Source organism: Parasteatoda tepidariorum, chromosome 7, assembly GCF_043381705.1.
Source record: "Parasteatoda tepidariorum isolate YZ-2023 chromosome 7, CAS_Ptep_4.0, whole genome shotgun sequence".
In the NCBI taxonomy this organism is placed as follows: Eukaryota; Metazoa; Arthropoda; class Arachnida; order Araneae; family Theridiidae; genus Parasteatoda; species Parasteatoda tepidariorum.
Window position 1 is genome coordinate 68,973,018 of NC_092210.1, and position 24,373 is coordinate 68,997,390.

Sequence of the window (24,373 nt, forward strand, 5' to 3'; positions counted from 1 at the left end):
CTATTGAAAAGATCTATATATATATATATATATATATATATATATATATATACATGATATGGCGTAATTGACTAATTGAAGATAGTAATGAAAAATAGGATAATGAAAAATGACAGTTGAAGAGGAAGACTGGATCATATTTGTAATAAAACTTTTATTTAGTAGTATTTGTAGAGCTCGAGATATAATTTATCCATCAGACTTTCTAGACTATCCATAATCATCCATAAGACTTTTATCCATTAAAATTTCTACGTTAAATAAATTTCGCATAATAATATTAATGAGGGCAGGCCATGACCTGCCAATACAAAAGCCAAATTAAAAAAAAACGATTGAATTGTTCCCAACGGACAGTTAGGAGCAAGAGAAGAGATCCATGGTTCGTGATTTGCAGAAAAATAACTTAGCCAAAAATAAAGCCAACCCCCCCCCCAAGGTTTGAAAAATGCGTTGGCAATCCCGAATCACCGACAAGACTGTGAGAATTAGTAGAACCATGTAACTGAGACATATTTGTGGTACGAAATTTAAGAATAAATAGTTATAAATAGATTTTTGTTTTCGATTAGGCCCGACAGTGAATTCATGAGTTTACATTTGTATTGAAATAAAAAGTTAGCAGTTACATTGGTTGATAATGAAAGAATAGAATATTTTATGTTCCATTTTTATTGAAATTAACTAATTGATTTTTAAAAAAAATTGCTAAATGATTTAATTTATCTACAATTCTCTTAATAATGATTAAAAAAATAAGTTTAAGAAATTAAAGTAATTTTAAAAGCTAGGAAATATGTAATGCATATTGTGACACAATAATTTATGTATATATTCTAAAGGTAGGATTTCATCTGATCCTTACTGGTTACAGATAATCTTTAAATAATTTCATGCAGTAAATATTTTTATGAAGTAGTAAGTTGATTTTTTAAACAAAAGTGTGACAATTCTTTTGCAATTTAAACATCGGTGCCCTGGCTTATAAGAATTATGTTAATAGTATGATTGTTTTGTTTTTTTTAAAAAATTAGTTTATTTGAAATTCTAGCTATTTAAAAAAGCAAATACAGTATTTTTATTCTAAACTCCATGGAATGTGGACAATAAACTAATTGTTGAAATAGAAAGAAGTTAATGGAAAGTAAAATTAGCCGATTTGTACCATGCTTGACGTAATACACGTACATAAGATCATATGCAAAGCATATCATATCATACATTATATACATCAACATATCATACAAAGAGTTGCCAATTTTGAATTTGAAAATCTTTTTATGGTAATTATTGCATAGTTTCTAAATGAATGAAAACTTCTTCCTTAAGATTTTTTTTAAAACCAGTTTTGTTATTTTTATTCTGACATAATTTGAGAATGATTTTTCAATTTAATTGCGTCACATATCTCATTTTACGTCTGTTTGGAAACGTTTTTAAAGAAATATACGTATTTTACGTACTGAAGATGCATTTTTCGGACGTATTTTACGTACTAAAGACAATAAACTTTTAATTAGTTGAATGTATTGAATAGAACAAATTCATATTATATTGATTGCAGAACAACACTCTATGAAATTTATTTGTTTTTGTTTTTTTTAATATTTTAAAAGATTTATTGAATGTATAAATGTTAAATTTCATTTTTTTTGTCTGAGAATTATTTTTAAGAAACTGAAAAATATATATTTTGTTAACATAACATTAATATATCTAATTTTGTTTCTTGTGAAAATACAACCATTACAAAAGGTACTTATTGCATCTAAAACTAATTAATAAACTCATTTGAGAAATGATATCAATTAATAGCATCATTTACCTGAAACATTCGATAACAAAAAGATTGTTGATACAATTACAAAGCTTCTAGGAGTCATTTTTAGTGCAAAGTTTTGAAATGACGGAAAGAAAGATGTTATTTTATACTCATTCTGTTTTAGCGTTAAATAACTTCATAAAAAATACTGTGACAATACAAATCGCATAAAACAAACACCTACAGGTACTTGATCCAGTTTAATTTTCTGTAAACTAGACAGACTTCTATTGTGGAAGAAATAAAACTCATTATTGTGCTCAGAAAACGCAGTATTTTGAACTTTTTAAATTGTGTTTTACGTTTAAATAAAGTTTAAATTCATGTTACAATTTAATTGAAAAGTAAAATTAAGTAATGTTTTTTTAAGTTTAATTATTTGGTAAAATATAACAATGGAAGTTTCCTCTGATAATTAATTTTTTCTACTAAAAAAAGAAATTAATGCTATTTAAAAACAATTTCTTGATTTAAAACTTGAGTGTTAATAAATATGAAATTTATAATGTTTTCTTTATGTAAACAAATAGACATTTATTTATTATTAATTATATTCACATTAAGGTAATAATGCTTAAATAGCCTCAGTTTGGTATAAAATAGTCTAAAATTTTGTCCAACAGTGGCTATTGTTCCAAAACAGTTCAATTTTGACAAAATGAAGTTTTTTTATTGTATTTATCGTCAAAATTTGCGAGGACTCAAAATTTATCTTTTATCAGTTTTTATACATCTCACTAATAATGTGCGAAAAGTTATGTTATTCAAAGCAATGTTATATAAATTATGTTAACCAAATAATTTTCTTTTTTATTTAAGATTGATCTAAGTCTAAAAATGCATTTTCATTAGCCTATAACGGGTGATAAAATTTTTCCTTTTTTTAAAAATGATAATTTTGCAATAAACTATTTTTTTCAAATACATTATATTATTTGAGATACTTGAAGATATTAAAATAGTTTATAATTTTTAGCACTAGGAGAGCTGGTTGGAATCATTTGATAGTCTTCTTATGTGTTTTTTGCCATTTCTTATGTAATTTTTAAAATACACGTGAGTTTCGAAGCTAATTTTTTTTTTACTTTTCCGAAATTGTTTCTGAGTATACTATATCAAAATTTCATGCTATTGTGTTCATTAGTAAAATAAATAACATTTTAAATACCTAAAACTACTCCAAAAGGGGTCATTTTGACGCCTATAAGAAAAACATTCATTTTGGAAGTTTTATGTCAGTTTTTAAATTTCAAAACTGCAAATAGTATTATGAAGATAAATTGTAGAACAGAGATTAGGGGGGATCATCGCGTTACAAAATGTCGCGCGTAACAGTTTTCGAGAAATTAAATTGTTTCTTTATTTAAATTTCCGAAGTAGCTTAATTTACTAAGCTACTTCGTTCCTATTGAATTAAAATTTCGTTATTGCGTCTAAAAAATTATTAGAAGATGTTATATTTGTTATAATCCTGAACAAGATAGTATTGTTGGGGACAGTTATTGTCATGTAAATAATATTGGAAATTTATTGTATAATGTTCAAGTAACATAACTTTGCTTTCAACTGGCAAAAAGTCCAAAAACTATTTTTTAATCGTTTTTTTATTTGTGTACATTGAAAAAACGGGCAAATGAGTAACATTTCAGAAGAAGTTTAGTACTCCAATTCTGGAACCACATCTAAACTCATCACAGCTGCATTGTTGTCGCTTGCTTCAGTTAAAGTTGCATCACAGATCGGCTGTCAGCTATATATATACAGTAAGGTGCCCCATTTTAGGCGTTCAATAAATTTTTAACTTTTAAAATACTTGACCTCCTGTAATTTTAACTTTATCTCACTGACTCATTGAGCGAAAAAAAACTTCCGTTTAAAGCATATTGAAATACCTACTAAAATGTCATTAAAATTGATATTTTGTTGAGAACATTGTTATTTAAACACTATTGGTCCCTATAAAACTTTTGCTTGAAGGTTTATTAAAAAAAAACATAATTAGAATTAATTGGTTAGAATTTTTAAAAAAATCTTAAGATTTATAACAGTTTTCAAATCTTCGATACTCTGCTTTTTATTTTATCGATTAGACATTTATGCCTGTTTCAAAGTAGTAAAAAAAGGAAATAGGGGTAATCTAGATAGAAATGTTAGCTATTTTCTTGGTGTTGAAGTAAACTGAAACTTTTACAGTGTATGAAGTTGTAATCACATTTTTATGTTTACTGTTCTTTATTTTTTCTAATATATTCGCGCTAATTACTTAAAACAATTGGTATTCTTTCAATTTTTTTTCCATTATAACTGCAGCTCTGTGTCTAGAGTGCTAATTTTCGGACGCATTCTATAAAACTTTCGGTAGGAACAACATTTCTCAAAACTATTTAAAATTATACATGTCCTGATTATTTGTTTTATATACATATACATAGATAGCAGCACATCTTCAAAAGAACAATGATTTCCCTGTTCAAAATGGCGATAAGAAATGATTTAGATGATAAGATTCTTAAAATCAATCATTTTATGACTAATAATATTTATTAGATAAAAATTATTTTAAAATACGTATTTTTGCATTTCTTGATATTTTTTTTATTTCAGTTTGAAAGGGTAATGGTTTTTCCCTGCGCTTTCTGTGCATTACGACAATGTTTTATCTCAATAATATTATTAAAAAATAATTTAAACATGTAATTTGGCATACTTTATTATTAAAATAAATTCTCTGTTTCATAATTTATTTGTCTAAAAAGAACTATAAAAATTTCTGTCTCCTTTAATAATTTCCCCATAGTAAACTCAGGATGGATTTTTTCAGTGGTCCCCAATTCAAGTAAGAAGTAGAAGATCTCAGAATACGATATTTGATCTAACTAAGCCGTATTTTCCCAAAATGTCAAGCATGTGATGAAAATTTTAACACGCCGAAAGAAATTCTGGTAAAGTTATCGTGCTGTATGGTAATGACATTTCTGGTAAAAAAAAATCATAATTCTAAAATCAAAATATACAGCATTTAAATCATGTATATTGAAAATTTTTCTGTTAAAATGGTAACGTTATACCGGAAATCCGGGATTTCAAAATTATATGTTTTCTTACCAATTATTCAGAAAAAATACAAAAATGAAAATTTTTCTTTACCAATTAAAAGGCTTTAATGACATGGTTTAAGGAGTCAATAAACTAGCAAATTTTACCACATTCATCAAATTTTATCGCATATTATAAAACCATATAGTCAATTTTACCAGAATCATTACCATAGCACTTTAGTAAAAACTACCATGCATTTTGGTGTTACCTTAGAGACTAAAACATTGAAAATTTTACCACATTCTGGTCGTTTTGACCGCGCTTTGTTTCCTAATGTGCCTATGAACCGTCCTGCACGTAGAAACAGCCTCTGAATTTTTTTAGGTGGAAATTTTTTTATTAGGTGATTTTTTTTAGGATCAAAAGCTAAACAGAAGACTATCAAAATTGAATGAGAGAAAAATGGTCCGACAAATCGCAATTTTTGGTTATGAGGAGAAGAGGGTCCCTTGAGATGTTAAAAGGCATCTTGCTTTTACAAGTATTTTAGGGACTAAATTTCATGAATTAGGTGCTATCTGATGTACTAACTTGTAATTCATTAACTAACACAAGAATAAATTTGCAAGTGGGGTGATTATTGAGTAGGGGGAGGTCTGCAATATTACAAACGTTATAAAGAAATGCAAAACATCTGTAACTTTCGCTTCGTATAAAATAATTCCTTGGCATCTAGTCTGGTAAACATACACTATGCATGTTACCTAAGTATTGTCTTAAGATTCTGTTAAAAAATTTATTTATCTTTGCTAAAGAGAAAATACTTAAGGTGTCCCTTGTCAAACATACTCACATTTTACGTATGAATAATTTCTCGAATATGATAATTACTTCTGAAAAATCGGAAAAACGTTTTTGCTTACTTCTTTTTTACTAAGAGGGTACATAATACTGAAATTATATTTTTGAAGAAAATATTAGTTCTGTTAAATTTTGCCCCGTGTAAAAAAGTGAAAAAGGATTGTTTTTAAAATGCTGTGATAATCTTTTTCCGAAGTTGTGTATTCTTCTATAAAATTTGACAGTGATTAAAATATTAAGATAGCTAGAGTCAGAAATTCGATTATTAATTTATTTTTAAATTAAAGAGAATCAAGTAATCATTTGAACGATATTTTATTTCGCATTGAACAATTATAAATCCTTATAGCAAAGATTTTGAATTCTCGCTACCCACAGTGAAATGTTTTGTTTTTTTTCTCACGAAAACGGAACTGTTTTTAACTGGAATATACAACTGAAGTTTGAAAATACTTTAAATTTGTTTAAGTTAAAAAATTTACTTTTTTTGGTTAAGTAAATTAATTTGGTTATTGAAAAACAGAGTTTTCACATGATGTTCTAAGTACTGCAAAGCATGTAAATGTGAAATACAAATAATTAATTTTATTTTAGTTATAAAATTTTAGATCTTAAGTTATATGGAATTCAGATGAAATTGTAATCTGTTTCTGAATATAAAATCTACACAGAATGAAATGCTTCTTGGTTTTATTCAAATCATAATTTAATACATGAAAACTGTATCGACTGTTACAGCATCACTTTATAAAGTTGTTGCTTGATTCTTGATCTGCAAAAGAGAAAAATACTTTTAGCATGAAGAAAAGTTCGTAAACATGTCTTTTTTTCATTTTGAAATTTGTGTGCTTTACCTTTTTCATATTTCATCTTTAATTGGCTGTAATAAATGAAATTTATTTTAAAAATATAGTCAGAATTATAAATTCATCAGGTTTTTTAATCTCAAATACGATAATTAAACTACACGAATCCTCTTTAAGCATGATAATTATACTCCAAAAATTTTAATTTCTGAAAAAAGTGCTTATAAAGACACAAATTCTAAATCTCTATACAATGTTATTTTTGCATTATATTTTCTCAGAAGCCTAGAATCATTCATTTAAAAGATTGTTTTAAGTGGATTTTGAAAAAAAATTTATAAAAGCATAAAGTAAATTTTAAATAAATCTATTATAGTATAATTACTTTGGAAAACAAGTATTTGTTGCATCTGAACAAATACTTGATCTTGCCTTATTCGGATCTGGATTTGAAGCTAGTTTAGCTCCAAAAGCTACTGTGTTTTCAAATTACATTTTTAGTCATATATTTTAGATATATTTTAGACATATTTTCAAAACGTTATATGTAACAAGGGGTCGTATAAATGATGCGACAAACTTCTAAAAGAGTTAGGGCACGTCATCGGGATTAAATTTGCATATTATGTATATATATATTAAATTTGAAAATATATCATGAAATGCCATCGTATGCTGCTAGGGGTACTTTCAGATTATGATCTGTTCAAAAGCACATGAATAAATATTTCATAATAGGGAAACACCCTTAGTAGCGCATGATGACATTTCGGGCATGGGCTCTTTTTTGTAATCCTGATGATGCGCTTAACTCCCCCAGAATTTTTGCCGCAACATCCATGCGACCCTCTGTCATATACAACGTTTTTGAAGTTGTAATTTTGACAAAAAATAGGAAAAAAATTAATATAAAAATCTGTAGCGAAGCCCTAAAAGAAAAACCGATTCCGAAGTTGAAATCAGCATTGCGAGCGAATATGTTAAAAATTCGTATGCTACAGAAAACGAAAAAAAAATTGTTCCCCAATGTTATAATAAAAACCAATTTGATTAAATAAAAATAAATGCTGTAGACTAATTTACTTTGAGGTGAATGAATGTCATTGTGATTGACAAGTTATTGAAAGGAAAACCAATATCAACTCATGCTTGTTTTTTCGTTGTAATTTAATTATAAACTTGTTGTAATTGTAGCTATGTCTATTATATGAATAATAATATTGCATTAAAGTATATACTGAATGTAACAAAAATTAAAACATGACCTTTGAAACCATTCATGAGTTAAAAATTTAACAGTTCCTTCGTTTAGTTTAAAATTACCTGTTTAGTTCAATTTTATTTATAACAAATTTTAATTAATTTATGATGAAATTACCTGGCTTTGCCTCTGCAGATTTTGCAGCTGAAAGTATTAAAGAGTTTTAATTTAATTAATTTTTACATCTTGTAAGTTGTTGTTAAAAAAAATAACAATACTATTTTTAAAAATAGGAAATATTTAAAAATTTTTTTCATTACCTTGTTCTGAAGCGGCTATTTCTTTCTCTCCTGGAACAAAAAGAAATAAGATAAATGACATTTACATAAATTATTATGTTTCGAAAATAAAATTCTCTTTTAGGTCTCGCAACTGTGTCACTGAGACAGTCTTTTTAATAGGTTTTTACTAAAAAAGCGAAATAGTAATTTTAAGCAAATATTTACTTTAAAGAAATCATATTTTTTATTGTATATAATATAAAATGGTTTTACCTGATTTTGCAAGTTCTATAAAAATGATATGGTTTAAAGTATTATTTTACGAAAAATATTTTAAACAATGAATAGAAAAGAACAGTGAAGTACCTTTAACAAATGAACCAAGTAAATTGTTTTAGAACTAGCCAGCTCATTTGATTTTTAAAGAAATTAAATTCCAAATATTTTAATTGAACAATGAATTTTAGATGATATTAAGCGCTTCGATAATTCTTGATCATATATTTCATAGAATCTATAATTATACAGTAAGACAAGTATAAAAATCTTTTAACTCTTCTTAATAACAACATGCAATTGGAATATTCATGCAAGAGGCTATGCTATTAATAAAACACTTGTTTAAACATTCATATTAGATGTACTACATTATATTAAGTCAAGTATTTTTTAGCTTATTTGTAACAAAAATGAATAAAAATATGCAATTTACATAATTATTAGGCATTATATATTGATTAATGATTTTGTAAATTCACTCAATACCGCCTCTTTTGAGGACGTAAGCAATGTACCAATGTTAATGCAATGTCTTTTGAGGCAATGTACCGATTGTTAAAAAAATGATAATATATCCTTTTCTACTTTTACATTCGCCATTTCTAAATAAGTCTCTCTGAGTGTGCAAATGAAAAGTGTTCTTATTCATTGATAACTGTATCCGTACTCAGTTAAATGTTTGATAAATAAATTGCAAGATTATTTTTTTTCATACTATTCTTACATTACTCTAAATATTGATAATATTTTTGCCATTTTGCATTTGTTTTTCTAAATTTATAAACTAAAAGTATTATTTAGTGTTACATTTGTGTTTGGTATTGCATACATTTATACTAAAACAATTGCTTATTAAAACCTATATCTTATGTTTTTTTATTTCTAACCTTTTGAAGAAAGTTTTTTGATTTTTATAATTATGTAAATTTATTTTAAATGTTTAGAGTTTACTAATATCTCTTAACTATACCACAAAGGTTTCAACTTCTTGAATATTTAATTTTGATGTTGATTTTTGATTTAGGTTTTTGATTTTGATTGTTGATTTCCAAAGTTGAAATTAATTTGATTTAATGAGCTTTACAATTTTTTTATCAGGTAAAGCAAATGAATAAAAATAATCTTTTAATAATGCAAAGAATATTTCAAAAATTAAGTTGATGTTGATTAATATTTTACTTCAATATTTATAACATGTTAAAAATGTTACTCGAAATATAATTTTTTTCAATGGTTGTGTTTAAATGCATCGTTCTAACGAGAAGTAAAATTATTTCAAATTATTATTTTTATTTTTCAATATTGACTTAAAAAACTTTAAATTATTACACTTTTCCATTTTATTGCAGATATAAACTTACCTATTAAGACTTCATGAACTAAAACAAATAGTAAATAAAATATTAGTCTAATGAAAATAATGCAGATTTTGAAAATATAATTAACATAAATAAGTATTGATTATATTAAAGGTAACTAGTAATAAATTATTTATAATCTTACCTGCAGTTAATACCTCTAAAACATCGAAAAAGTAATGTCAATGAAATTGTTTAAGACTTGCTTATAATTTTTTTTATAAAGGCATAATTTTCAAATGAAAAATTGAGATATATGAATATTTTTTAATTAAAGCAAGTAATTCTAAACAAATATCTTCGAGTTAAAATGAGTATCAAAATTAATTAATGTCTATAAGAGTTGGAATAAAAAATTGATGCTCGATTTATGTAAAACATTAAAAATAAGCATAATTACTACTTTGCCAAATTTAATTCAGACATAAGTCTTACATAAGAATAAAATTAAAGTAATTTAAATAAAGTTAGAATTACATCTTTTACATTGCTTAGAAAAATATTATGAAATAATATTAGAAGAACTTTTATACATTACAAGATATTCTTGACAAAAATAAAAATTAAAAACCTTTACCTTATAAAGCATGTTAGCTTTACATTAAGTTTTTCGTAAAAAATGTTTTTAAAAAGCATTTGGTTCTTAAAATATTTGACAATGGTATTAGCAATGTACCGATTGTTAAAAAAATGATAATATATCCTTTTCTACTTTTACATTCGCCATTTCTAAATAAGTCTCTCTGAGTGTGCAAATGAAAAGTGTTCTTATTCATTGATAACTGTATCCGTACTCAGTTAAATGTTTGATAAATAAATTGCAAGATTATTTTTTTTCATACTATTCTTACATTACTCTAAATATTGATAATATTTTTGCCATTTTGCATTTGTTTTTCTAAATTTTTTAATTCCATAACTTCTTCAGTTTAAAAAAAATGAATGAGCAAGTTTCATATTATTTTTTAGTACTAATTGATTAACAACATTTATTATTAATACAAAAAGAATCATAGAAAACAATAACATGGACATTAATGTGCTTAATTTACTTAAATGAAATATTGACATTTTTGTTTTATCTAAGTAAATAAGCTATTACTTGATATCGGAGCAAATATTTAGTATATATTGCTAAGTTATATCATAACTGTAAAGTTTATACTCTAATTATTTTTTCATAAAAATGTTCAAATTTGAGTATTTTTCTTTGTTACTTACGTTGTAGATCTCCTTTTCCTAAAAAGCAGATACATATAGATATATATTATCAGTTTTGTTTTTATTTTAACATTTCACATGCTTAAAAGCATTTTTTACCCTCAAGCCTGCCTCATTTAAGATTAGAGTTATGAACTGTTTAAAAAAAAATTTTTTTTGAATAAAAATGAAAAATTTATTTTCGTAATATTTTAATTGTAGAGTTAAAATTTAAACAGGTGTGTTCTGATTGCTTACAAGATCATCTGATATTTCTAAAAAAAGACTTTGAAGTAGACTGAAAGTAGTAGATGGAGAGAAGTTTTAAGGATAGTCTGGAACATATTTTAGTAACGCAGTGTTAATAAAAATACATTACGGAGTTTATTTCCAGTAAGTCTATGTGAAGTAAGTCTAGATGGCCATGTAATGTCTATTATGTTAAATACGCGTGCCGGCTAGATGTGAGCTACGGATTAAGTATGAATTGAGAAAAAATATAATGCATATATTAGTAAATGTTAGAAATTATTATGATGTTTGATGTCATTTAAAAAACTTTTTTTTTAATAATTTACATCAATATTGAATGCCAAGTAATTATTTACGTTTAATTAATGAAAATATAATATTTAGTAATAACTACTAAATTGCAATTTTTTCGTTTATAACTGTTTCATATTTTAATAATTATTTTGCCAAAAAAATAATGAGGAAAACAAACATTTTGATTACATAAATAAAATATGTGAATCTAATGGTGAAGACTCAAATTAATGCAATAATAACTAGTTTTTGCCTAAATGTTTTATTTCGCTAACAACAATAATAATTTCCTATTTTAATTTCCAACATTTAAAAGCAAGAATGAACACTTCTTTGAACTCAACATTTTAGGAAAAATTAAAACAACTTAATTATGAGTGAAGTATATTATAATTTGAGTATTTAAGTGAATGAAATTTACCTTTTTGTACAGCCTCTAAAAAAACAATGTTGAAAGAGTTAATTTTCACAATTTTATAATAACACAATCACGCATATTTCATAATGTAATTTATTTAAAGTTTCAAAAAGTTAAAGTTTTCAAACTCGAAAAAAGTTATAACTCTTTAATACCCATAAAGTTAGAATAATTTGAATAGAAATGAACGTATATTGAAGTTTAACTCTTGGCTCGTATCTTTTCCTTTGTTTCATTTCTCACAGCGCGAATGTTTCTTTCTAAATTTTAATAATTTTATTTTGAAAAGCTTTATTTTACTTGCATCTTTTATTTTAACAAATATATTTTCTAGTGATGTTGAGGCAATAAGGAAAACAAATTTATCTTTGAAGGAGATATCTTTTAAAATTGTAATTTAAAAATAGATTATTTATATTTTATTTAATTATATTTTAAGGCTATATTAATAAACATTTCCATATTCTTTTTCAAATAATGTTGTTTTGTTTGTTTTTATGCCTTGCTCAAATTAAGAACATAATATCACAAATGCATAGAGTTGTTTCAATATCTTACTGCAACAAAAAACTGTTTGCAAAAGAAAAATATTTAAAAGAAAATTTTTAAACAAAGATATTTAAAAAAATATTTAAAATAGAAGTAAGTATATACCCATTTATATTGTGTTTCGGAACTTACCTTTAAGAGCATCTCCAACTAAAAAAAGATAAAATTTCACGAAAGATAAAATTTCATAATTCAGAAACATTAGTAAATACAAATAAAAAGTACAAAGATAAAAAGGATATCAATAACAAAATAAGTTGAATGTGTTTCTAGAAAATTAATAAGAATGGACAAATTATAATTTCAAATTTCGTGTGTACCTACGACACAATATGTACTTCCGATTTCATACGGTTGTAAATATGAACTTTTTATCAACTGAATTAAATCCAGCTCTGTGCTTTTTAGGCATTCTTTAAATGCAGGAAATATTTTTAAATTGAAGAGCTAGCACATAGGTTTGATGTATATCTAATGATTTTGGCTTGGTAGTCACATTCTGTATAACATTTACTAAAAATGCATTTAATAATCAAAAATAAGCTAATTATGTAGTCAACAATATAATAACAATAGTCTCTCAGTCATTACCACCTGTTTTCCTTATTACTTTCCTTAATAATGCAAGGTGTTTCATTAAAAATAAAAGTATTAAATGTCAATCTAAAAAGAGTATGAATTCCTTAGATCTTTGCATTTAAGTATTAGAATAACAATCACATTAAATGATTATAATTATTACAACATTTTCAAGACAACTAGATAAAGCTTACCATCTTTATTGAGTGCTGAAATTATAAAAGTAAACATTAATTCTTAGTGAAAATATATTTGTCAGGTTTATTATTTTTTTAATCTGGTTTATTATTTTGCCTATTGTTTAGAAGAAAATTGTTCTTAAATAGATTTAGATATCTATTATAAAAAAGTAGATGAGAGTCGTCCTATGAAGTTGCTATATATCATACAACAGTTGATAGATATTCCCGATTATTATATCAATTTTTACTTTTAGATAGCCTGTTTCATTTACACTAATTGTAGAAATGACGCAAAATTACAATTCGGGGAAAAGTCAGAGTTGTAAAAATGAAAAACCTTTGTAATGATATTTTTTCATATTATAAACTTTCACTAACGTTGCATTATTTGGGTTCAAAGAAATATTGCAGAAAGTGAGAATTATTTATTAATTTTGATAATTTTCCCCTAAGTGCGAAATCTTACCCAATTTATGATTTATGGAAAGTTTAATAACTTTTTAAATATAGACATTATTTGTCTAACCTAAATCCCAGAAAGCTCATCATGGCAATTCGGTATATGTAATTTCAATTTTAGTGTTGCCTTAAGTGTTAGGCACTTAGACTGTGACTTTTTAATTTTTCTTGGCGAAAGAGCTTCGATAAATACGGTGAAAATAACTAATTCAGAAATAATGAAAATGAAAGGTAATCTTTCAAGCTTACTTACTTTCTAATTTTCCACCTGAAAATGATATTTTAAACAAATTAACATCAGAAACATTTATTTTTTATAATGCATTTATTGTTGACAGAATTTATTTAATGTCGAGAGAAAATGTCCAAAATAGTTTGGCTTTCAGTTATTCGCGCTGTAAATACGTGACTTAATAGAAGCCTACACAAAAGTGTTTATTTTTAAGGTCCCTTCTTTATATCTGTTTAGTTGAGTTTCATTCTAATCAAAAGTGGTAGATAAAACAAAACAATTGATGAAAAGAGAAGCACAAGATATGTATTTATAGAAAAGTAGTCTCTTACTAAATGTGGTAAAAAATTTAAAACTGAGTCTTATCCTTATTACTTTCTAAAAACATATTTCCGCTTGTCAGGACAAAAAATTATATTTAATGAACGATAGCATTTCAGTAACGGTTGTTCTGTGCATAGACAAGAGTTATAGGTATATGCAATCTATATTATTATAATGCAAATATTTGTGCAGTTTCCTTGTACATAAGTGATATAATAAATAAAGTAATTAAATATTAACTCACGTTTTAGGAAAAAATTCTTATAATTGCATACTTAAATAAAAACCTTTAAGATTAAGAATATTTATTTTTAAATATTTACTTTGTCCATTCTATTGATGGTTCAAATAAGATAATTTCATTAAGACAAAGTGAGTATGTTAATATGCAATAATTTTACAACCAATGCTAATTGTCATGCAATAATAATCTTGTGTACAAATATAAATTCTTACTTTTCAAAAGTTCTAAGGAGTAAACAACAAATTATATTAATATAGTATTATATTTAAGAAAAATAAATTTTGTTATGTTATTGATAATTATGATAATGATAATTATGATATTGATAACTGTAAAAATAACCGATTTCTGAAAGAGCTCATTTAATGAGTATAGTAAACAAATAAAGCAAAAAGATATAAAATTCTCATTAAATATTCTCTATCATTTTACATCTTTTACTGCTGCGGTGAGAGATCAGTGTATTTCTTCCTCTCCATGGTCCATTTTTTCGAACCGGAGAAGTACTGCAGTGCTGCCATCTGTCGAAGAGTGAGACTAGCAGCTTAGCTCCCTCAGTTCGATTTCTCATCGAAAAGCTACTAATATAATTAAATAATTACCTTAGGATTAAGAATTTGTTAGTTTTTATTCTTAAAAATTTAAAAGTTTGATTTTTAGAATATTTTGTTTACAAAATAATTTTTTCATAAAAATTTCGAATCGGTTGCGCATTAACTGCTTTCAATTTAATTAACTGAATAAACAGATTAATAGTCTTAAAGAATTTCCCTATTTACGAGTAAGTCTCTTAAATTCAAGTAATTTTTCTGTACTGTGTTATTTAGAAATGATTTAGTTTTAAGAGTATTCCTTTTTTAGAAATATAAAGTTTTTGTTCATAGACTTACCTTCAAAAGCTGATTGTGCTAAAATTAGAAAAAGAAAAAAAAAAAGAAAAATTGCATATCAATGGAATTTTAATGAAACTAAACAAATGTGATTTTCTTTTCAATAGAAATTTAAATTTTACTAAAAGAACTATGGTATAAGGCATCTTAAAATTGTTAAAGAAACGTAATATATTCCAATTTAAAATTTAGTAAGTTGATTTTTTCAATTACTGAACTAACTTTTTAATAACAATTCAAAGTCAGTTTTTTCTTAAAACTCTTGTCAATCTACTTTTTTATTATTTAAAAAAATAAACATGTTGCTTTTTCATATCATTTGACCTGCATAAAAAGTGATAATCTAGGAGTGTTTTTAGATTAACCTTACTCATATGCTTTTTTAACCTTACTCATATTTTTTTTTATGTATTATGTTATTTTATGCTATTATACCTTTGGTTATATAAAAAGCTTGAATCATTATTATAAATTTTATATTGGAGATGAAAATGGTACTTTGATATTTTTGAAAAGAATTAAGATCCGACAATTTAAAATATTTTTTATTTTCAAACAACTTTAAATTTTATTGAAATTAAACGAAAATGCTATTTTATTCGTTATAATTTTTGTATATTTTAAAAAAAATATGCTATTTTAAATTAAACAGTATTAAAATCAAACGAAAAATTTGGTAGAAGTATTTAAAATTTGTCATTAAGTTAAAATAAAATATTTAGACATGCTAAATTGATTAGAATATATAACATTTTTTATTTAAGAACAAAAGTGCATTATTGCTTTATCAAACCTAATTTTATCTGTTCTAATTTCATTGCCTAGAAAAATAAATACAATTAACATTTGCTTACCCCCAGTTATGAATTCTAAAATAAAAAAAGCAGTATAAAGCATGCAAACAAATTAATGGAATTTCTTTAAGAATTAATAAAAATTAATACTTAATTTAAAAAAAAAACTATTAGATAAGCTTGATTTTAAAAATAAATGTAAAATCTTTGTAATCTAGACTTAAATCATTATTTTCATTTGCACACTTTTTTAGCATGCTATTATATATGCAGTGGTAATACTAAGCACTAAAATATGGAGCATAAACATAAAATTATCAAAACAATTCCATACTTCCTTTCTTTTACTGTTCTCAAGAAATACTTAGAGAATTATTTTATATATAAAAGTGTTCAGGTCATGCGATTTCTCATACATATCAATAAAGTTTAAAGCTTTTAGACGTTTGCAAGCCCGGCTATAAATTGCGAATAAAAAAAAAACAATGTTCTTGAGCATGCTATACCAAATATAATGTAATTTGTTACAATATTTCTCATTACTTTGGTTACAATACGCATACAAAATTTCGTAAAACTAGCTTAATAGTCATGAAAATATGGAAATTTGTATTAAAAAAAACAAATTCTTATGATTTATGTTTTTACTATAATTGGAGAAATACTCAATAAAGCAAAATTTATAGAGTTTTTATTAATAACAAAATATTATCGTGAAATTAAAAAAAATAATAAAATTATGCAAGACATGAATATTTAAAGTAAGACTTTCGCCAAAATTTCTGAATAGTATTTGGTAAAAAGTTCGATTTGAAAAGCTAGAAAATTAAAAAAATTTCTAACAATTTTCCAAGTAGTTTTTTAAAATTTAGAGAGAAAGTTATAAAATATTAGGAATATGCAATAAATGTTATTTTGTACTTTTAAACAAGCCACTATAATTTTTAAAATGACAGTAAGCAATAAGTAGGTATTATATAATACTAAAGCAGGTATTATTTCACATGTTTTATTTCCTCATACCATCACATTTTGTTATCCAGACAATTATGGTAAGGTACTATTTGTTATTAAATTTTGTTATATGATACAAAGTGAAATTTGTTGAATACTCAATACCATTTAGAGATTTTTTTTAAATAAAAGTACAAAAGCTATTTTAAAGATTACTAGAAGCATTTAATTTTTCAAGATATTCAAGTTGGACTTTTTTCATAAGTTACCAAATACTATTCACAACAAAATTACGAAAAAAAAATATTTTTAGGACCGTTTAAAGGGTTAGGACTACTTCAAATATTCATTTCATGTGTACTTCTTTATCTATTTTTTTGTTCAAATTTTAAAATATTTCTGTTATTAAAATGTTATTAAAATTTCTGTTATTTCTGTTATTAGTAAATTAATCTAAAAATTTTGTTTAATTTTTTTACTGAATATTTTCATCATAAGGAAATTTAAGGCAGATGGATTATTTTATTTAATATAAGTTGTTCGTTTCTCCATAAATATTTAAACTATGCTTTCGAAATTTTGTGTAGTTTTTACCAAATTGCAAAAGCAATTGATACAAGCAACGATCTTATTGTCATATTTTTTGGCATCGATTGTTCAAAAACTCTCTTTTTTATTCGTAATTTACTGTCGATCTCTCCAACTTCTGAAAGCTTTAAATTTGATATGTATGAGGAATTGCATGACCTAAACACTTTTAAAGTTATAAGATGATACTCGATGCATTTCTTAAGTGAGAAAAAAAATACGTTAGTACAGATGTGTTTCAATAAGTTTACCCTTCCTCTGTATAATACTATTGAAGGGGGAGCAATTTTATTTTGTTCATGCAAAAATATTTATTATTTAAGCTGTAATCAGATTTTATAATGCTTAAACTAACCAGGTATTAAACTTAATCGGATTAAAACGATTTTATTTTTTAAATAGTTTTAAAAAACTGGATAAAAAAATTATACATTTTGAATAGCCATGAAGTGGAATCATTTCTTCTATTAATGAAACTACAATTTCGCTCAAATAAATTACATTATAATTCTTTTTGACATTTAATTTGAAGTTTTAGAAAAATAAGTAAAATAAAAAAAAATGTATAATTCCAATCTACAGATGAAATATTCATCTTAATTTGAAAAAGAAATGCAGAAGAGAAATTCATTAACTTGTTTAAAAACGCATATTTCGTAAACTAAAAAAGTAACTCTTAAAATGTTTTTAAATTTTCTTAAAGTTATTATTTTATTGAAATAAATATTTCCGTTCAACTAAATTTGTTTAAAAACTACCCCAGTATAATTAAGTTAATAAAATATCAACCAAAACTTCATTTTATTAGTAGCAACATATTACTTAAATTATTAACTGTAATTCAAATTTACCTTCAGCAAACTCAGCAACTGTAAGAAAAGTAGTAGAATGAACTAAACTAGTTTAACTTTATGCAAAAAAAAATATGAACGATAAAAAACTTAAACTTTGGTTTAAAAATAATTTTTGGATTCTTTTTGGAAACATCAATATTTTTTCTTGCAACTTAAAGAAATGAAAAGAATCTCTGAAAAATGTAGAATTAATATAAGAAATATTGAATTGTAATAATTCTTGAATTAGAGCTTACTGTGATACTTTAATCAAATCAAGTACATTATTATAAACTTGCTAATTGCATTATGTAAAACTAAATTTTTAAAATCATTCCAATGTTAACTTTAAAACAATAACGTATATAGTTATGTTTGTTGGAAAGCTTATTTTTTGCAGTATTAATTTTAAATGAATGATTTAAAATAATCAATTAAATCTTTGTAAAAGAACCTGTTTCGAATAAGAATAACAATTGTTGGTATGCAAACGTTGCATTATACACGTAAAATGAAACGTTAAAGATAATTATTACAGGATTGCTCTCAAGTAAGAGATAAATTGATTTTTTGGTAGATACAGGTATTTTTTAGCCTGATATAATATTTACAAACGATTTTCATGGATTTTTATTACTCTTTCAAAATTTTCAAAATTCATAAAAGCTTACCCTTGTCAGTAAGTTCTGAAAAATATTAGAACATGATAAATATAATTTTTTAGAATATAATATTATCACAGATTACTCTAAAAGTATTCTCAATTTAATATTTTTTTTAAATATTACAAAGTATTATGATAATCTGCTAATGATTATTAAAAAAATCCTAGTTTTTTAAAAAATATTTAAACTATTCTTTCATAATATAAGTTATGATGACAGCTAAAAATTGTTTTTTTTTTATCTAATCTCGCTATTAATGTCTTTAATTATAAAAAGAAAAAATATAAATTGCTGAAAGCTTAGACTTTTAGATATTGAATTAAACCTTAAGGTACAGTCTAATTAAATGTTTATGAATGAAATGTGTGAATGGATGAATATAGAATATTTACGGAATTAAAATATTTTAAACATATATGCCTTAAAAAATTAACTTCAATTCCTTAAAAAATTTAATACATATTTCTTTAAAATATATTAAAATTATTTGTATGGCATAGAATACGTACCCATAAAAAAGTCATCTGAAAGTGAAGAATATCAAATTATGTTAAATATGTAAATTTAGTAAAGATTATTAGTGTTGAAGTAAAATATTTAAAATTAAATTTAGTTAAATATCCAACAATTGTGTGCGTGTAATGACTATCATAATAATAACATGGATTTTTTCATAATCGAAAAAATATTGTTAATTAATTTGGTAATATAATTAAAAATGGTATAATTAATTTAAATAAATTTAAAAAATTATTGATGCAAAGAATTTAAACGACAAAATATTTTTATAGGAGTAAAAACTTCCTCTATATTTCTTTTCATTTTCATATTGAAATTAAATTAGTTAGGAATTAAATTATAATTATAAATATTAATGTTCCGAAATAAAGCAACAGTTATTAATTTTCATGACTAATAAATTTGATTTAAAAAATGTTTCAAAACAATCTACTTACGCATTTCATCTAAACCTAAAAAACGTATATCAAAAGTATAAAATATTCTTGGAATGATTATCATACATATACAAAATTTTAGTCATTTGTACAAAATTTATAGTTGAACATCAATGAACGCCTGAGGAAGAATTCTTTTCGTCCTATTCCCCTTTTTTACATTCTTCTTTTAAACAAGTAAATGTAAAAAAAATATTATAATCGATTTGCGAGTTTTAAACAAACTTTCTAATATAAGTTTTCGAATTTCGCAATACTCTAAAATATTATTATATTTCGACATTTTCAAAGCGCTTTTTATATCTTTAATTAACTCCATGAATCTGCTGCAGCAATACCTGTTTCATTAACAAATTAAATGTAATAGATGTTATCTTCATTATTGTCAAAAAATTTCTAAGTAATACTAAGAAATTTTTAACAAAATTATATGCTACTTGTAAAATTTTCGAATTCATTAACAAGTTTAACTTCCTTATACATTTGAGCTAATTTTGAAATTTAGAAAATTATATGCTAATGGCCTTTTATTACATCAATGAATAAATATTAAACGTATTGAATTATAAATATTAAATAATATAAATATTGATGAATAAATATTAAACGTATTATACATTCAATACTTGTAGTATTAATTTTGTATTTTTGAAAAAGTTACTTTTTCGTTGCTTTCGATTACATAATTTATTAAAATAATCGGATCAAAATTTAACTTCTTTATTTAATAGTGAAATCAAATTTTGTCTATCTATCAACCATAGCTGAAAACTATATTAAACTTAATAAACCAAAATTATTTTAATCAAACACTACTAGATAACATGGTAAGTTGCTGCACTTTAACTTCTTTGAAAATAGTTTAAAATATTATAAATTTATTTTTTTCACACTGTAAAAAACTTTTAATATGCATGTTCGTTTTATTCAATTAAACTGTATAGTGTTTGCTTTAACCATACTACGTGTAATTTGTTTAGAATATTGATTAAAAAAAAGCATTTAGTTAATATTTATCCATTTGCAAAAAAAAAGCCTCAGCCGTTCCTAAGAATCGAGCAGGTACCACCATTTGAATAAATATTTTTATATTTTTAATTTTTCTAGCTTTATATTTTTCTATCTATTCGAAGAATTTTGTGTTGTGGATTCAAATGTTAAAGTAATGCATTAGCTTCAGTAACTTACATAGAATCTGAACTTTTTTTTAAAAAATCGTTCATTGTTCCTTTTTTCTATACAGCATAATTTTTAATGCTCCATGAAATAGATGCTAACTCAAATTTATTTTGCATCTACAGTGGGCCATAACACGTGTTATGAATAATAACGATAAGTATTGTTGCTCTTGTATTATGTTTTATGTTTTGAAAATCAGTAAAACATTTTGCGGAATGAAAATCTGATTTTTGTATCTTTATATTAAAACTTCATATCTTATTATAATATAATTATAATTTTAATAATATATTTATAATTTCAATAATATATTTATAATTTTAAAATATATTTATAATATATTTAAAATATATATAAAATTATTAAATTATATTTAATATATAGTTAAAATATATTTATAATAAAATATATTTTAAAACCAGATAGTGAAGAAAAAATAAAGAATTTAAATGAACGCTAAGAAAAAAAAAGTATTACTGAAACTTCTAGAAATGGTAAAATTTGACATGTTTCCGGTCCCTATAGGTGCACCAAAAAGATCGGTAATTTTTACCAAAGTGCTTTGGTCAGGATTTTGATAAAAATAACAATAAAATATGGTTTTAAAATGTGTGATAAAATTTGGTAAATTGGTTAAAAATTGATTATTTTATCATGATACATCAGAAAATGGCACATTTAATTATATTTCATTTCTATTTTTGTATTTTGTACTAAATTTGTGGTAATAAGAATATTAGTTTCGAAAACTAGCACTTCCGATAAACCGTTACTGTTCGAATGGAAAAATTACCAAATAGTTGTTTATAAAAATCGCAAATTCATGTTTTATTGCACAGAATTAGTTTTTTTTTTAAAAAACCAGAAATGTCATTACTGTACATTTGTTAGAATTTTCTATTCGTACTGGGTATCATACTTGAAAGTAGTTTTTTTTTAGGTATCATCTTTTTATTGTAGTTTTAGTTTGAAATTTTTCAATCATTGGTCTTGTTACAAAAATATAATTTATGAGAAAAAAATATATGTGCATTCATGTGTAGCCCAAGATACGGAGATATAAACTTAATCATTCTAAAAAACTGTTATAACAACATTGCATTATAATATTAATGTTTTGGTTTTGAAAGCATTATTTTGTTAATGAAGTTTGTTTCATTAACTACTTTTATAATAAAATTATAAAAAAATATTTGTTTATTGATTTTAACCTTATTAGTGTGATTAAAGTGTAACCAATATTTACCTTCTTCAGAAGCTACAAGAAAAAACAAGAAATTAATATTTATATTTTGTTCACAAAATATTAAATAATAATAAAAAGATAAATAAGATAATTCTCATTTGGTAAAAGAAAATTTAAAAACTCGTAACAATCCATACAATAAAATAAATATTTGATTCATTTTTATTTTTTTATATTTTTAAACTTCACTTTTTCATTTTGTGCAATTTACGCTCTGTATTCACATGAAATATATGTTTTCATCTTGGGAACTTTTTGATTAAATTTAAATTTTTGGAGTGTAAGGAGATAAAATAGCAAAATTTATTTTATGTAATTCCTTTTAAAGCAACTTTTTAATAAATATAATGTAAAGTAACGTATATCATACTAAAATAAATAAAATTCTATACTTACATCCAGATTTTGGAATTACGGCTATAAAATAAATCAAGATTCAAAACAAAATAATTATTACACCTTTTCTATAATACTATTTCATGATAAATATCTAAAATATTTATAAAAATAATTTCATTTGTAATATATTTAATTTGTATTAAGAATGATAACAATGAATTTCCAATTAAATTTAGTAGGAACAAAAAGAAACCTATTATTTTTTAATGATATTGATGGAAGTTACACGAAATTTTTTCCCTCTTCCAGAATGACTAAAGAAATTCATAATTTAAATTAATATTAAACCTGGTTTAATATTAATTATAAATAATTATAATTAACATTAAACCCGGCATCATGAATTTAATCAAACGTTAACGAATAAAATGGACACGCTATTATAGTTTATCGTTTTTATAATATTTTGTAACACAAAAAACCTACTTAGAGTCTTAAGCCGCTCTTTAGACGCTTAATAATCAGTACTAAATATTTTACATATTTGGTATGTTACATGATTAGTTAAATAATACAGAATTAGTGCCAAAATTAATGTTACTTGGTTATTATTTATAAATCATGTGGTTAAATAAGTCACAATCAATATCTAAAGATTATAAATAATTTTACCATATTTTGTACAATTGGCATAGAATATTAATATTATTTAGTTAATAACCTCAAATAACGTGACAGAATAATATTTGATATTAAAAGTTTTAAATTTGACAGTCGAAACAAATTTTTCGTACTCTTAAAACCATGCAATTACCTGGTAAAGTTGCTACATAAAAAAGGAAAATAATAAGATCAGTTAACAAATGTTTAGACTAACTCTTTAATTTCAATAATATATACAGATAGAGAATAATATAATAGATTATAGATAATATATAATAGATACAGATAGATTTATGTTTAACTTCTTTCTTGATTTTACTCATTCATTAAAAGGGGTATCTAAAAATCTTTGAAATATTAATTTAAAAGATTTGAATTATCAATCTGTGTACTCACATATTTTCACTGGACCTATGCGAAAAAAATAAAATTAATTGCTAAATTTAAATTCGTAAGAAGTAACATGAATTTTTTTGAAAAGAGAACAATATCTTTTGAAGTAATTATACATTTACATAATTCCATTCTATATCTGCTCTAATTTATTTCATAAAACAAATATTGTTATGAAAATAATTTTTCACTTTAAAATGAAAATTTTATTTTTTCTGGAAATTTTACTGAATAAGTAATGAACAAATGAAAATTTTTAATATCCAGAATTTCATTTGCACTGTCATGATTGATTTTTTTAAAGAAAGAATATTGCTAAATTATTTACCAGGTTCCAAAGCTACAAATAAAAATAAAAGAATTGTTATAAAAGTATACTAGTTAACATGCAGAATGATTATTAAAATTTACATCGCGTTTTTTTAGTTTTACAATCATAGTATATTTAATATTTTACGCTTACATTTCATACCGTAAATTACTTTTTCTATTG

General features: G+C 23.9%; 3 long non-coding RNA genes across 3 annotated transcripts in view; all 3 read right to left on the reverse strand.

The window, feature by feature from the left end:
• LOC107447050 (uncharacterized) overlaps positions 1-2,027 on the reverse strand; it is a 4,909-nt gene extending 2,882 nt beyond the window's left edge. The window contains exon 1 of the long non-coding RNA XR_001584472.3: positions 1,826-2,027. This is a non-coding gene — a long non-coding RNA (uncharacterized lncRNA). The remainder of the gene's footprint in view (positions 1-1,825) is intronic.
• A 4,368-nt stretch (positions 2,028-6,395) lies between these two features.
• LOC139426061 (uncharacterized) lies at positions 6,396-13,148 on the reverse strand. Its single transcript, XR_011637337.1, has 11 exons — positions 13,134-13,148; positions 12,493-12,510; positions 11,815-11,829; positions 10,869-10,886; positions 9,793-9,807; positions 9,651-9,668; positions 8,284-8,298; positions 8,050-8,079; positions 7,907-7,933; positions 6,577-6,602; positions 6,396-6,494 (listed from the first exon to the last, which is right to left on the reverse strand). It is a non-coding gene; the product is annotated as an uncharacterized lncRNA (long non-coding RNA).
• A 9,739-nt stretch (positions 13,149-22,887) lies between these two features.
• On the reverse strand, positions 22,888-24,222 carry LOC107447054 (uncharacterized). The gene is made up of 3 exons (XR_001584473.3): positions 24,209-24,222; positions 23,884-23,898; positions 22,888-23,650 (listed from the first exon to the last, which is right to left on the reverse strand). It is a non-coding gene; the product is annotated as an uncharacterized lncRNA (long non-coding RNA).
• Positions 24,223-24,373: the final 151 nt, after the last annotated feature.